Below are 11,411 nucleotides of genomic sequence, written 5' to 3' on the forward strand. Positions count from 1 at the left end.
TGGATGGAGAATGTGTGTAGACTTCACCGACCTCAACAAGGCATGCCCCAAAGATCGCAATCCTCTGCCGAGGATAGACGCCCTCGTCGACTCGGCGATGGGGTATGAAGTCCTCTGCTTCCTAAATGCCTTCAAAGGGTATCATCAAATAGGAATGAGTGAGGAGGACCAAGAGAAAACGGCGTTCTACACCGACCGAGGTACTTATTGTTACACTACCATGCCCTTCGGGCTAAAGAACGCCGGGGCGACCTACCAAAGGCTGATCAACCGACTCTTCAAGAATCAGATCGGCCGCAATGTGGAGGCCTATGTGGATGACATCCTCGTCAAAAGTCTCGCCACTTCGTCCTTTCTGTCAGACGTGAGGGAAGTCTTTGGTGTCCTGCGAGACTCGAGGATCAAGCTGAATCCCAAGAAGTGCGTCTTCGGCGTCACCTCAGAAAAATTCTTGGGGTATCTGGTTTCCCACCGGGGAAACGAGGCCAACCCCGACAAGGTCAAGGTCATTCAGGACATGTCCCCACCTCGGAACATCCGAGAAGTCCAACGGCTGAATGGACGCCTGGCCGCGCTGAATCGCTTCCTGTCCCAATCAGCTGAGAAAGCTCTGCCCTTCTTTAAGGTGCTCAAGAAGGCTGACCAGTTTGCCTGGACGGAAAAGTGCCAGGTTGCTTTCGACAAGCTGAAGCAATACCTCAATAACCTACCCACTCTCGCTTCACCTCGGTCCGAGGAGAAGCTCTACCTCTACCTCTCCGCAGCCGACGAGGCTGTCAGCGCTGTTCTTATCCGGGATGAGGGCACCCAAGTGCCAGTCTACTACGTCAGCCGAGCTCTCCGCGGGCCGGAGACTCGATACACTCAGGTGGAAAAACTGGTGTTGGGGCTAGTCCACGCAGCTCGGCGATTGAAGCCCTACTTCCTTGCTCATCCCATCTCCGTCAGGACCGACCAGCCCATTCGACAAATATTGGTGCGACCCGAGGCTTCTGGTCGCCTTACCAAGTGGGCTGTCGAGTTGGGAGAATATGACCTGTCATATGAGCCCCGCACCGCCATAAAAGCTCAAGCCCTAGCTGATTTCCTGGCCGAGCTGACCTTCACGGAAGGTCCAGAGTCCACCTCCGCCAGTGCCGCGGTGTCCACCCCTTCCCCGTGGACGCTGTACGTAGACGGGTCCTCTAATGGGGATGGCAGCGGAGCTGGACTGCTCCTGGAAGGACCTCAGGGAGAAGTGTGCTCTTATGCCCTCCACTTTGGCTTCCCAGCCACCAATAATGAAGCCGAGTACGAGGCCTTAATTGCTGGACTCCAGCTGGCCCGCAGGCTCGGCGCCCAGCAAATCCACGTCCGCAGTGACTCCCAACTCGTTGTACGCCAAGTTCTTGGTAAATACGAATCCAAGGATGAGACCATGCAACGGTACCTCTCCAAAGTTCACCAACTCACCGCTTACTTCGAGTCTTTCGAAATCCAAAGAATACCCCGGTCACAGAATAAGCGAGCCGACGCCTTATCCCGGCTGGCTTCCACATCATTCTCTGACCTCAACAAAACAGTCTTAGTGGAAGTCCTGAGTGAACCAGGATACGTGGAAGAGGTGGCCTGCCCCGTGCACTCTGAAGAAATCTGGATGACCCCGTTCATCCTTTTCTTGGGTCAAGGAGCCCTCCCCGAATACCGAGCCGAGGCGAGAAAAATAAAACGCAAGGCAGCTCGGTACGCTCTCCGCGATGGAGAGCTGTACAAACGCTCCTACCTCGGCCCATGGCTGAGGTGTGTCACTCCCGAGACAGGACGCCACGTCCTCCACGAGATCCACGAAGGCTTGTGTGGAGCTCACGTCGGCCACAGAATGCTAGCCAAGAAGGCTTTGCTTCTTGGATATTTCTGGCCCTCAGTTTGGCAAGACGCCCAGGACCTCGTTCTCGGCTGCCCTTCCTGCCAAGTCCACGCACCCGAGCATCACCAGCCCGCAAACTTCATTGTTCCCATCACTTCACCTTGGCCGTTTGAGCAATGGGGGACAGACATCATAGGTCCTTTCCCCAGAGCCGTCGGGGGTTATACCTTCCTGGTGACCGCTGTGGATTACTTCACCAAGTGGGTTGAGGCCGAGCCTCTGAGGACCATCACCGGGCTGGCAATTCAGAAATTCTTTTGGAAATGCATCGTCTGCCGCTTCGGCATACCTCACGTCATCATCTCGGATAATGGAAGGCAATTTGCCGAGAACCCCTTTAAAACTTGGTGCACAAACCTTGGCATCAAACAACATTTCACTTCGGTAGGCCACCCCCAGGCCAACGGTCAAGCAGAAAACTTCAACCGAACTCTCTTGCATGGCCTCAAGACCCGACTACACCGAGTTGGAACATCTTGGGTCGAAAAACTCCCCAGTGTCCTGTGGTCTTATCGGACCACGCCGAGGTCAGCCACGCAAGAGACCCCCTTCTCATTGACCTACTGAGCCGAGGCTGTCATCCCTGCCGAGATCCTTACCCCCAGACCTCGGCTGGCAGCCTATGCCGTCGAGGTGAACAACGAAGAGAGACAGCTAGATCTCGACCTCGTCGATGAACGAAGGGACCTCGCCTCAGCCCGGATAGCTTCCTACAAGAACACACTGGCACACTATTACAATGCCCGCGTCAGACACCGTAGATTCCAGCCTGGAGACTTGGTTCTTAGAAAGAACTCGGTCAGCCGAGCTGAACCACAAGGGAAATTATGCCCGAAATGGGAAGGCCCTTACCGAGTTGTGAAGTCTGACCTTAAGGGATATTGTAAACTGAGTTACCGAGATGGCTCATTAGTGCCGAGGTCTTGGCACGCCGAGAACCTCAAATTGTATTATGCTTGAATTTTTAATCAAGTTATGACTTCGGATATTATATTATTTTTCAACATCGGTATTACGCTATTAAAAAATAAGGGGGACAAGCAAGGGACGAAGTCAAAGCGAGAAATTAAAGTGCTGAGAAGAGAAGAAATAGACTTTCATTCAATAGAAAAGAGCGTTACAAAAAATACAAGGCCAAGGTCGGAATGCTACTAAGCACTCTCCACCTCGGCCACCCCTTTAAGGCCCACGAGCCTAGACCCCCTTCTCGACTCCCTCCTGGGCAGCCTTCTTTCCGGCCTCTTCTCCGCCGGGGTGAAGTTCTCCTCCATGCTCTTCGCCGATGTCCCCTCCGGCTTCGTCTCCCCCAGCGTCTTCTCCTCCAGCTTCTTCACCCTCCTCGAACACTTCATCGAGTTCGGACAGCCACTTGTTGAACTCGTTCTGGACTTCGGCCAAGTTCCTTCCGGCCTGGATGCCTTCGGCCATCCGATCGCATAGCTCCTTGGAGTTCTCGTTGTAGTTGGTATGGTTTTTCAAAGACTCCAAGGCTTCGGAGGAGAGGTGAGCTGCAGTCTCGTCTATGGCTGACGTGAAGCCAAACATGAAGCTCGGCGTGAGTAGTTGGCCGAGATCCTTGGTGAAGGCCTCAGACTTCCGAAAAGCGTCCACGGCCGAGGCTCCAGCACTCTCGAGAGCTTGTTCATGGGACTTTTTCACTTCGTCCCCCCTCTTCTGCTCTTCCTCGAGGGCCGATCTGAGGCTGTTGATAGTAGCCACAGCCTCCTCATCCTTCACCTCGGCCTCCTTAAGCTGTCTTTGAAGCTCGGCCTTCTCAGACTCGGACACCGCCAATTTCTTCTCCAACTTGGAGATCTGATTTTGTAGCTTGCCGGTGTCCTGCTCCTCGACCAGAGCACAGTACCGGTGTGTCATCTCGGCCACAAAGGCTGAGTTGGAGGCTGTGGTCACCATGAGACTTTGAACCATCTCGGCCGGGGTCAGCTTCTTCATGAACTCCAAATCCCTTGGCAAGTTGGAGTGCATTACTAGCTCTTGTGCAACCCGAGGATGGCCACACCTGTCGTTGACCAAAACTTTCCAGTCCGGACACCAATTCTCGCCGGGGTGCGTCTTCTCCTCCCCGGGAAACACCGGGGGGCTATGGAAACGATTCCATAGCGAGGTCCCCGAGACTGCATTGACCGGGGGCTTCAACTGCTTGCCTCGGCCATGAGGAGGAGGGAGTGCCGTGACGACTCCAAGGGGCACTCCCTCTGGCACAGATGAGGTGGACCCAGTAGCCGCGGCGGCCGAGCTGCTTTGGCCTCCCGGAGTGGGGGTGCTTTTGGCCGCCGAAGTCTTGGCAGCCTGTCCTTGTGACTTCTTCTTCGGCGGAGGTGCCAATGTCTCGTCAGAGCTCTTCCTCTTCAGTCTCTTGGCCACTTCGGACGAGCCCGATACGACGATGTCGGACAGTTTAGTCACTGCACAAGAAACAAATATTATCATATGCCTTAGCCGAAGTGAAAGCAAAGTTATGAAAAAAAATTACAAGAAATCTTAAGTTTGGTGGAAGTGAAGGGAGTTTTGTCAGGACTGAGCAAAGCTCGGCTGATTCCCCCGTCAACCAGTACGGCTTCGGGGTAGTCCAGACTGTATATCCGAAGTCCTGACCCCATCAGTTTCTGGAAGGCCTCCACCTCGGCATCCCCTGCGGAGGGGTCGGCCTTCGCTTTAATTAGCCTCCACCAAAAACCCCTGGGGAAGTCCACTACGGATACATAGAAGAAGTCGCGCTTCCAATTCTTGATCGAGCTGGGAGCACCAATCACGAACTTCGGGATGACATTGTTCCGGTTGCAGATATAAAATCATCCCTTGTCCGTCCCATGCGCCTTGAGAGTGTAGCATCGGCCGAAGAGGTCCACAGAGGGAGTCACCTCCTGATGTCGACACAACATCTCGAAGCCTACGAGGATGCGGACGGCATTCGGAGTGAGCTGAGTAATCCTGACGCGGAAGTGACGAAGTACGTCTCTCAAGAATCTCGACGTCGGCATCCTCAGCCCGGCCTCCAACTGTTGGACGTAGATGGCCACCATGCCCATGGGGGGCTTCTCGGCCGAGTCATCCGGCCCGGGCGGTTTAATCGCATAATGCGGCCGAAAAGGGTACTTACTTAACACCTTTTCGGCCCTATCTCGTCCTATTCGACTTCTGAACTTCGGCATCTTGCCGAAGTCGATGTTGGCTGCACCCATTGGAGCTACTGGCTCCTCCACGCCCTCGTCGCGTGGTATCTCAACGCTGAGCTCCTCGTTATAGACCACCTCGGAGCCACCCTCGCTCATCTCGGATGACTCCAACTCCGAGCCCGTCTCTTTGGCTCTCACCTCGGTTGATCCTTCCTCAGAACTCGGCGTCGACCCCTCAGAGCTAGACGTCGTCACTTCTTCAGGATCCGACCTCACCTCGGTCTGGTAACTCGGTGTCACGGTTTCTTTGTGTGTTTTGGCTGTTTTGGCCATGAGTGAAAGACGAGATAAGAAAAGAAAGGGGGGTACTTACTATTGTCTACGGAACTGGACGAAGTTGATGATCTCGGCTGTGATTTCGGCTGATAGAACTGACCTCGGCTACGCTCGCGAACTTTACAAGTCTCGGATGAAAGTGAAAGGTGTGAGAAGTGCGGTGAGGGGGCCCCCCTATTTATAAGGGTTTGGGGGGAATCCGAAGAGGCGGCAAGAATGCGAAAAGACGGCCACGTTCGAATTCAAAACGCCGTGCCTCCCTCTCTCCTCATTAATGCCCCGTCCTTTCAGCTGACACCCTCTGCACGAAACGTCCCACTACTTCACGACGCGACGGTTACCAGTGACCACGTCCTATCAGATGACCTGCCCACGTGTCACGTCCCCGCATCTTCCGGAGCAGTTTCGGGACCCCGACTGATTCACGACTTCGACATAGAGAAGCCGCGGTACCTCCCTGGCCCGGAGCTCCCGGGGCTTGGGGGGCTTATTGAGGATGCCCACCTCGGCCACCCGCATGTCCGAGGTGAACCCACCCCGTCCCTCATCGGAGCTCATCCTAGTCTTGGGCATATCCCCTAAACTCGGCCGGATCCCTAGTCTACCGTGTAGGTGACCTCGGCACCTCCACCTCAGCTGCACGCTGATGATGTCAAGACACCTGACATCACCCGGGATCAGTGCTTTATCTGAAAAGCACTGTCGCACTTAATGACTACTGCGAAGGACTCCTCGTCACCCTGTCCAGGCGGCTACAGTGTCAGAGTCAGGCCACCTGACAGGGAGCAGAGCCGTAATGGCAGGGCATGGGTCCCACCGACATAAGACCTCCGTCCTGCCCTCCACTCTCACTCTATAAATACCCCACACACTCCCAACAAGTAAGCATACTGTTCATTTGACAATACTATTACTTTTCTCTCGCTCTCATACTAACTTGATCGTCGGAGTGATCCCAGGGGAGAAGCCCCGCCATTCACTTCGGACACGAGGATACACCTCACTTCATCTCAGAGGAGCCTGATTCTGGTCGGTTCAACTACCCACCAAAAATCACCTCTTCACTTACTATTCTATGATTCATGATTGCAAGAATATCATGAGGAGCTTCATCACAACTACCATTAAGCATGTCTTCAGGGAAGCAAATTGCTGTGCAGATCTTTTGGCAAAATGGGGTGCAGAAACAGAGAAAGAAGGCCTCAAGGTGTTCAATGACCAGCCTGCAGCCATCGCAAAACTAGTAGAGAATGATTGTAGGGCATTTTGTTTGCCCCGTTTTATAAATTCGAGATCTTAAACTCGATCTTTTGCTCTGGATCTTGTACTGACTGTTTCAATTTTAGTAACTTCTTTCTTACCACAAAAAAAAAGATGAGGGTGGAACTGAAATCTGAAGAGATGGCACAACTTTCTTTTCAGATCTGAACTTATCATTTCATTTGATGCATTACGCATCCTACCACAAACACCAATAAGAAACCCAGAAAGGAAGTAGGAAAAAAAAAACAAAATGAAGACTTTAGTCACTATCAAATGATGCTCTTTTACTACAACAATTCAATTTAAGAATTTTGGATTTTAATATTCCTACACGGACAAGAATGCTCTCATTTCCATTACTCATAAATGGCTAGAATTCACAAAAGGGCTTACAATTTGCACTTTTAATAGATCGATGGCCAAAAATTTCCTAATAATTGTTAAAGGGCTAAAACTTTATGCGGTAAAAAGTTTAAGGGTCATTTGGACTTTTTTCCCTTTTTTAAATTAGTTGTGAACTCGGGAAAAAATCAACAGTATTCATACACATTCATTAATATTAATATCAGAATACTAATATATTTTAGGATTAATCGTTAATATTTGGGCTTAAATTTTTGTTTAGATTATAATTCTTGCTTTGAATTTATCAAAAGGTCTATAGAGCTGCTAAAAGAACCTAAATCAGCAATGATACTACCTATCTTTCTCCACTCATATCAAGACCAAAACCCATAAAATTTATTGCAAAACTATCATCATAAGACTGGGAACACAGAAAGCCCAACAAACTAGCAAAAAACTGTCAAAGACTCAAAAAACCAAGAGCCAAAGATTTGAAAGATCAAAACCCATTTGATCAATTTAGGGTCCATAAATTCCTAAGATTTCCAGTTAGAAAATTGTCATTGTGCCTGTGGCATCTATAATGAACTATCAGATAGTTGGAAAAGCAAAGTTAGAAACACTTCTAGAATTGAACTAAAAAAAAAAAAAGAAAAAAGAGAAGAGACTACTGAAATCTTGTGCGTATAATTTAACTTTAAAATAGAAAAAAGAGAAAGAAAAGAAGAACTATTCCGGGGAGGCTATACAGTGCCACTGGCTAGTCTGATTTCTTTTGTTTGAATATGTATTGTCGATTGGTTATATTCTTTTTTTTTATTTTCTTTTTTCTGCTTCCTAGAATTTGGTTTTTTTTTCCCTCTTCATGATTTTCAAAGTTCTCTTCTTTTGCTGAAACTTTTCTTTTGGTATTTAGTTTTTTACTTTAGTCGTGTTTCTTAGCATGTTTAGTCTTTCTTCTTCTTTTTTTCCTTTTATTTGATGAAACTTTTGGGGTAGTTTTTTTTTTTTCTTTTTTCCTTAAATTTTTTTCCCAATTTTCTTTTCCATATTCTTTACATTTGTTAAAACTTCTTTTTTTTTTTTTGGTAAAAAGTTAAAACTTCATTTTCCAACTTTCATCTAGCTATTGTTGTTTCCTTTTTTCTATTTTTCTTTCACTCTATCTAATTTCGAATATCCATTTTTTAGATTTAAAATAATTATTGATTCAAAACTATTTATGGAAGCAAATATATGATTTTTATAAAGAATTAGTTTTTTATACATTTTCACTATTGGATGCATGATACATAATTCGAATTTGAATTTAAAACTCAAAATTTGCATATGTGTCGTGCATCTAATCATGATAGTGTATACACTATCAGTGTATAGAAGATTTATTCTTTTATAAAATAAAAAACAAAAACTTTTTTCTCTTTTTTTTTGGTTTGCTTGAGGGTTAATAAATAAAAATATGTTTTTTTATGTAACATGGCCTCAATAAGGGCATTTTCGCCCTGTGAGACAATCTTTTTGCTGACATCACTAGCGTTACTAACGGTTGTAAACGGTAAGGGGGTTTTTGTTAAATGTGATCATTCAAAGGGTGAGTCCATTATTTGGCCAAATCATAGGATTTGATTGGTAATTTGATCACGCCTTAGAGAGATAAATGTAATTAACGCTATATTTTCAGCACTTAACTAGAGTATTAATTTTTTTAAAACATCTTCACATACTTTTACTATAGTGTAATAGTAGGGACAATGACATAAATCATTCCCTAAAAATGATTTATTTGTACAAATTATAATGTCAACTAGGATCAACTTTGCAAAAAATAATTCAGAACGTACATAAATGTTTAGTCTTATTAAAAATGTATAATTTTTCTACCTCTTGTCCTTATTTTAGATCTTAATATTGGTATGTAGCATCACAATCCAACCCTAAAACAATAAATGATAATAAATCGTTCTATTAAGGAATCAATGGCAGAAAATAACAAAAATTTTAAATATTTACTCATTTTCCCTTCATCAATCCAATAAATTAGTAGTCACCAATGTTTCAACCATACTAGGAAGTAATTTGGCACGGGTCTAATCAATCACCCAAATTTTATTTCCACTAATGCTAAAAGCACAAGTGATGTGCATGCAATTCAAAAATTTTTGCAAGTTTTTTTTACATAAAATTTTCATCACTAAAGCAAATGCAGTATTTTAGTCTTTTTTCCTATCAAATGATTGTTATTTGGGTAGTTACAATGCTTGGAGATAATTATTTTGTTCAGATGTGTTTAGATAGATATGATTAAAAAGAGTTACAGGTGGTTTTCTTAAGAGAGAATTGTAATTTTGGTTCCAAATATTTGATACGTGAGCAATTCTAATTTCAAAGTTTAGGCAAAAGTAAATGTAATCCCAAATGTTTCTATTTCTAAATATATTTAGTCCCAATAACTAATTTTTATCAATTACTACTAAAATGAGGTTATGTGGCTGAAATTAAATTTTAAAAAATTAAGAAATTAATGAAATATTGTTAGTCATAATTTGTAATAAAATGTGACTAATTACCCATATGCTGATCAGTTGAGCAATTAGTCTTTAACTTAAAATTTTTTTTTAGTCATTAGAATTTTTATATGCTGGACTAAAGACTAATTATTCACATGAATGGCAATTTATGATTAACAATATTTACCTTTTAATTTTTTAAAATTATTTCAATAAATTAGTTTCAGTGAATGCTTGATCAGATTCCAATAGCAATTGGCAGGACTAAATATCTCTAACTACATAAATAAAGCGTCGAAGGCCTCGCTACAGTGATTTCCGTCGGTTATTTTGTAATTTCGGTGTTCATTTTGTCCTCTTTTATCCGCTGGTGCAATGCTCCTTCCACGCTGTCCTCTTTTGTCTGCTGCTTCAATTCTCCTTCCACGGCGGTTATTTTGTAATTTCGATGTTGATTTTGTCCTCTTTTGTATTGGTTTCTTTGTAATTTTCCTGTCAATTTTGTACCTTGTGGTCTTTAGTTGTCATCTCACTTAGTTATTGTTTCTTTGATTTTGTTTGTTGCAACTGTGTATAGGGATGGCAATGGGGCTGGGGATCCTTCTCCCATCCCCCGCCCATTGTCAAATAACTCCCCTCGTCCCCCATCCCATACCCTGCCCCTTGCCCCTCACCCCCCGTCCTGTCCTCGTCCTGTTTCCCCCACGGTCCCCCGTTTCCATGTCAGATTAACTTTTTTTTTTATATATAATACTAAAATCTTAAATCATTTAATTGTCGTAAAATGAGTATTAGTACATAAGATGCCAGAAATTCATATCCAAAGCCCCAGCATAGCTCTATAGCAACATAGAGCTTTTCCCATTAAGTAATAGCATTCACAGGTCTCCTGAACTAATTAGCTAAAGATGACCCGTCCATAATAAGTTATATCCATGACTATCTAAAAGGATTTAACAACTCATAATTCAACAAACTAAAAACACTCAACAATAAATCCAACTTTTCTCTTCATTAATATAACTCAACAACTTCAGAACATTTACTTTTCATCAATCTCGAGATGTGATAATTTACTTGATAAAGCAACCCTGACATTCATGGCGTGATTGTTGTTGATCGAACACATAATTGTGCAATTCTTGTTTGCCATCATTTTTTTACTACCACTTCAAAGTAACATTTGCCTAATATCTTGTTTAGGCCTTTTAGCACACATTATGTAATGATCATGCAATGTATTGGTTCCATGAGTGCTACTTGTCTTGTATTTCTTTTTACAATACTTGCACGTACCATAAAAAATGCCATATTTACCTTTCTCTCTATCAAAATGTGCCCAAACTTTCGATTTTAATTTTCTTTTTTCTCCTTCAATTTCATATTCATCTTTTTCTACTGCATCTGTCAAGTAAATTGATTCAATATTCGTTGATTGTGGAGTTGATGAATTATCCCCCTGTTCAGATGCAATTACATTTTTTGACTAGTTCATTGTGATAAGAAATCTACAAAGACAAAAAAATAAATAGCACAATAAATGGACTGATCACAAAAAAAGCAAATAGCACAATAAATCAAACTCCATTAGCTAGAGTTCTCAATCTACCCATAAAAAAAATGCCCAAAATGAACCAACCCAAGCCAAAGGAAAGACCAAAAATAACGGGATGATTTTGTGAGACGATGGAAATCAGCTGAAAAATCAAATAGCAAAACTACAATTGGTAGTTCTTAATCTCCAACAACCTAAACGTGAAGTATTAGAAAAACAAAAGTAAGTTTTAAGTGCCACGGTCCACGGCAAAGGAAAGAGACATCTAAAGGAATTGACAAAAATTGACAAAAATGGAATCTTAAGCTTTAAGCACCACGGCAAAGGGATTGACACAGATGCAATCATTTATTCACCACGTG

This window comes from Coffea arabica, chromosome 10c (genome assembly GCF_036785885.1).
Source record: "Coffea arabica cultivar ET-39 chromosome 10c, Coffea Arabica ET-39 HiFi, whole genome shotgun sequence".
Taxonomy (NCBI): domain Eukaryota; kingdom Viridiplantae; phylum Streptophyta; class Magnoliopsida; order Gentianales; family Rubiaceae; genus Coffea; species Coffea arabica.